The sequence below is a fragment of the Capsicum annuum genome, chromosome 1 (genome assembly GCF_002878395.1).
Source record: "Capsicum annuum cultivar UCD-10X-F1 chromosome 1, UCD10Xv1.1, whole genome shotgun sequence".
Classification (NCBI taxonomy): Eukaryota; Viridiplantae; Streptophyta; class Magnoliopsida; order Solanales; family Solanaceae; genus Capsicum; species Capsicum annuum.
In genome coordinates, this window is record NC_061111.1 from 123,905,414 (window position 1) to 123,910,848 (window position 5,435).

Consider the following 5,435-nt stretch of genomic DNA (forward strand, 5'->3'; position numbering starts at 1 on the left):
CTTAGGAAGATAATGTGTTATTCCAAAGAAGACGGGGGATTATGATTCCGATCTTTCCATGATGTATCAAAGGCTTTATTTGTAAAGTTGTGGTGGAGTTTTAGGGTCTCATCTTCATCTCTTTGAAATACTTATATTGGGAATAAATACTGCAAAAAGCTTCACCCAACCATCATAAGAAATTATGGTGCATCACATGTATGGAGAAGGATGTTAGAGGTAAGAGAAGAGATAGAGCATGATATTTGGTGGAAAATCAAAGCTGGAAACTCAAGCTTTTGGCTTGATAACTGGACTAGACAATGGGAATTATACCATGTTGAAGGTCAGAATTTCAGTAAGGAAGAATTGGAGATAAAAGGAATTCATCACTAATGGAGAATGAAATGTAGGCAAATTAAAAGAGTATGGATATGAAGATAGTCTTACACATTGTAGAAAACATCAAGCCTACAATTGATCTTGTAGATAATGACAAGGCTTGGTGGATGGGAGAGGCAAAAGGCTCTTTTACTGTCAAATTAGCCTATCAGATCATGAGGCACAGGAGAAATGAAATAGGATGAATAAATAATATTTGGATAAAAGAATTACCTTTCAAAATTGACTTTTTCTTGGTGTGGAGGAGAAGAGTAGCTACTGATGACAATCTGAAGAGGATGGGAATTTAAATTGTCTCAAAATGCTATGTTGCGAAGAAGGGGAAATGAAAACAATGGATCATTTATTACCAATAGCCTCCATAGAGACAGTTTGCTTCATGTACAAGTATAAATGTAAATGGACTAAATTTGAAGCAACGTATATACAAGTGGTGGAATTATCAAGGAAATTCCAAAATGAGGCTGATCACCAGAGTTATTCCGGCAATGTTGATATGGGAGCTATGAAAAAGGAGAAACTCTAGAAGACATGGGAAAGACATCACACTTAACAAGATGAAACAACAATGCATAATAAATGTGTTTCATCTAATTAAAGTATGTTTCCCATGGATGAAAGACATTTCTTTGAGTTGGACTGGTATGATAGATACACTACAAACATACACATCTAGACTTCACTGCATTGTCGTGAGATGGAATAATTCGGAAGAGGATTGGGTGACATGCAATACAGATGGTGCAAGCAAGGGTAACCCAGGTATGAGTTCCTATGGCTTTTGTGTTAGGAATAGAGAAGGAGATTTAATATATGCTGAAGCACAAAACCTAGGTATTACTACCAACATGGAAGCAGAGTCCTTAGCTATTCTACAGGCACTCAGATACTATATTCATCAAGAGGTCCATAATGTTAAGTTAGAGACAGAATCAGTCTCACAAAAATGATCCAAAAGGAATGGAGGGTTCCTTGGATACTGGTTGACAAAATAGAGGAAATAAGAGAACTGATGCAGCAGCTAAACATTCACATAATTCATATATTCAGAGAAGCAAATCAGTTGGCAGATTTTATCACAAATACAGCAATAGATTCAGAAGGCATGCTTCAATTCAACAACTTCAACCAGCTACCAAGCAGAGCAAAGAGGATTCTTAACATAGATAAGATGCAAATTCCAAACTTAAGAGTAAGACCAAGGAGAATTTTAAACAATTTTAAACAACAAGAACCATTCATAAGGAAAGGAAAAGACATAGAGTCTCACATCTATTATATTTACAATAACGTTTGCAGCTATCATACAGATAGAATAACTGTGAGAATGCTAATTGGCCTAAGCTACATCAGCCAACAAAAGGGACACCAGCAAAAAGAAAGGGTCACGAAACCAAATCTTCAACAAAGTGTCTGCACCTGACTACGAGTTCCAAGACAAGGAGGCTAGGAGCAACTTGTTTTTCTCCACTTATGCTTCATCTATATGTCTAGTTAATTGTATTTTTAAAGAAATTATCATATAGTTGATATTAATGAATTGTGAATCTTGTTGACTACAATAATACAAAAAAATTATTGATATAACAGGTAGATATTTAAAGATCATGTACGGGAATTCTTCAGTAGAAGAATATATTCGGTGATTGGGGACATGTATATAAATAGAATAGAAACCGAAAGTCAGCAACAAAGAGAGGAGAGAAAAAATGAAGCCATAGCAAGGGGAAGTTTACCGGGAATTACAAAGCAAGGATGCAAGGTTCAAACCCTAGTTGGAGTTTTTCTAAACTCGCGCACCTCCACCGGATCACACACCTGCTGAAGGACAAGAAAAAAAGCTCAAAATCCAACTAAGTTAGAAGAAAAAGATTGAGAAAGGACTACACCTACTTCAGCAAGTTGAGAAGGAAAGACACACAAGAAAGACGATGAAGATAGTTTACCACCCATTGCGGCAGAAGACGAAGCTAAGCGTTACGAAGCAGTAATGGAGTCATTATCGGAGGCAGAGAAGACGGAGAGGCGGAGGAAATGTGCTACCAATTAGGAAACCTACTTGTTGGGTTCATTTTATAAGCTAAGCCTGATCATTATTAGATTATTTTGGGCTTGTATTTGCTTATTTTTGAGTTGTATGGACCTCTTTGATTATAAATAAAAGGTAACTTACATAAATACTTGAACTTTAAGTGATATTACATTTTATCCCAACTATTTGATTAATTACATCTTATCTTGGTTTTTTTAAATCGTGATACATAGGTTATAAGGTAATATATTTAAAATTGACTAGATATTTATTTAAGGAAGTAACAGATTTTCTTTTATTCTGTGGAGTAAATCACGCACAATCAATTACACAATGAATTAATGAGATTCACAAAATCAGCAACACCCCCAATTAACTTTTAAATTTTAAGCGAACAATCAAGTAGGTATCGAACAACGCGAACTGCCTACCGGACGGCAAACTCCGAGTGTATTTCACGAACGTGTCACGTAGAGCATTGTATACACTTCTCTGTAGCAAGTCACTACCGTACCGAAATCAACAATTACCCCATTGTTACCACTTTCATCCACTAGAAACACCGACGCCTGAATTGATAACATTTGAACACCAACGCTGATTTCAGTAATTCCGACGTAGAAGTAAGTGTCCTTCTCGAGTTACGTAGTAATGGGTCAATCACGAAGTTGTAGACTAGTACGAAGTCATCGACGAAATTGAATGAAGAAGAGAAGGAGAAGAGGAATTATTATTTGAACACATGATACATCTGAAATCTGAATTATTATTTGGCGGCGGAGGAATACTAAGGCTGGGCATGTTTTGGTTTAAACCGAAAAAGCCAAAAAATCAAATCAAAATTTTAATTTCGGTTTGATTTTCCAATTTTTTGGATCGATTTCAATTTTTAATTTTTGAAATTCAATTAAACGGTTTGGTTTTTTATTTTTCAAAAAAATAATTTGGATAAACCGATTGACCAAAATTCTATAAATAACTAATAATATATATATTTAATTATATATATATATATATATATAATATTTAATATATAATAATATAATATAAATATGTAATAGCAACCCTAATAACTACTAAGTAATAGCACGCCACATATAACTAACAGCATACATCAGTCCAATAGTCAAACAACCGATCGAACCATCGACCGTCGGCGAGATCGTCGTCTGTACAACAACACCAGAGCCGGAAACTAGACGACCATTGTGGGCTGCAACCCGAAGTAATGATTGTAGTCTTTTCGGCAGCGACCATTCTTTTGAGTTTCGACTGTTTATGCAAACTTATGCATAATGAAGTTATATATTATGTTAAGCTATGGTTATATCATTTAGTTTCATCCATGTTGAGTTATTTATATCTGAGAATAAAAAATAGGTTTGAATTATTTTTTAGTTTTTTTAAATATTAATTTTAAATGTCCAGTCATAACAAAGATAGATTCACTACTTTAATCTTCAAAATCGAAATAAATATCCGAAATAACGGAATCGAATTTGTAGAAACCGAACCGAACCGAATTTATTTCGGTTTGGTTACGATTGTCATTTTTGTCAATCCGAAAATCGAAAAACCGAATCGATATTAAATTATCAAATCGAACAAACCGAATGCCCGACCCTAAGGATTACTATGTGATACATGAAATATGTGTGATACATTTGGTTGTATTTCTATGATTTTTATATGATTCATATTAAATGTTTATGAAAGTTCTGTGATTCATATTAATATTGTCTGCATTAGTTTTAAGCGGTTATCTATTATATTAATGATACATTTTTATTGTTGAAATAAATGTGCTGAGAAAAACACAATTTAAAAGATGATTCATTTATTCATATGTTAAATGTATCACCCATTTATAAATGAATCAAAATATATAATAGATATAGAAACATTTACGACATATGTATCACCAATAATCTGACCGCAAATGTATCACTTATACATTGTCAATACAATGTATCACCAATAATCTAACAGCAAAATGTATCACTCATACACTAGAATCACCATTACACTATGAAAATGTATCCAGAAAATTAATATTTTTATATATGTATCAAGCGGATTAACAAAAAAATATGTATCACCGACGAATTTCATATTTGAATCAGTGAAAAATAATTCATATTGTTGTATATAATTTTTTTGTATTTGCTATTTGTGTTTTCCGTATTTTTATTGTAAAATGTGTACAAATGTTATAGGTGTACATTTAGCCGAGGTTGCACATTCACTATTCATTTATCATTGAATGATTAATGTATAATTGTGTATAAGTATTTTTATTCAGGACTAACATTTTTCTTTGCATGTACAATAACTCAATACGCGTTTAAATCTGTAAAATTCGTGTATAAATGATTCTGGTAATTGTTACATACCCAGAGCAACAACAACAACAACAAACTCAGTGTATTCCCACTTAGTGGGGTCTGGGGGGGTAAGATGTACGCATTTTAACATATTTATTATTTAAAATAATTAACTCACTTTTTTGAAATAACTGGAAAAATTTATAATTTAATGTCGTACATTAATGATTTGAAGAAGATGGATTAATAGAGATGGAAGATGTTTTAACTAATGACAATTTGGGAGAGATTTTAGGGAAGTAAATATTTTAAAAAAAAAACGGCTTGGAGATGGAAAATGTTTTAATTGATTATAATTTGAGAGAGATTTTAGGAAAGAAGTTCTTTAAAAAAAAATAGCTTGCATGAGTTAATGGTGTAGTAAAAATAGGATGTGAGATTTTGTTGATATGTATCAAGAGTAAAGTTGAAAACCGAAATTTTATGTAAATTTTAAAAAGGTAACGAATATTGGGTAATAGAGTCTCTTAAGTTTGGATTTTGTGACCAACATGGGTTGTGGTGCAGTAGATGGGACTGCTCCACCCTTAACCAGAGATCAAGAGTTCGACCCTGAGTATGGAGAAAATTCTATTGGGAGCCCTGCCACCTTAATGGGCTTTGCAACGCGCGATCCGAATTAGTCAGAGCTCCAATGC

The 5,435-nt window shown here is 33.2% G+C and overlaps 1 long non-coding RNA gene across 2 annotated transcripts; it reads right to left on the minus strand.

The window, feature by feature from the left end:
* Nucleotides 1–494: 494 nt before the first annotated feature.
* Nucleotides 495–2,491, minus strand: LOC107856075. Of its 2 annotated transcripts, XR_001670476.2 has the most exons (4): nucleotides 2,328–2,491; nucleotides 2,118–2,202; nucleotides 595–650; nucleotides 495–513 (listed from the first exon to the last, which is right to left on the minus strand). It is a non-coding gene; the product is annotated as an uncharacterized LOC107856075 (long non-coding RNA). The 2 variants fall into 2 exon arrangements; XR_007052459.1 differs by lacking the exon at nucleotides 495–513 and having other exon boundaries at nucleotides 609–1,871; nucleotides 2,328–2,486.
* Between the last annotated feature and the right edge of the window lie 2,944 nt (nucleotides 2,492–5,435).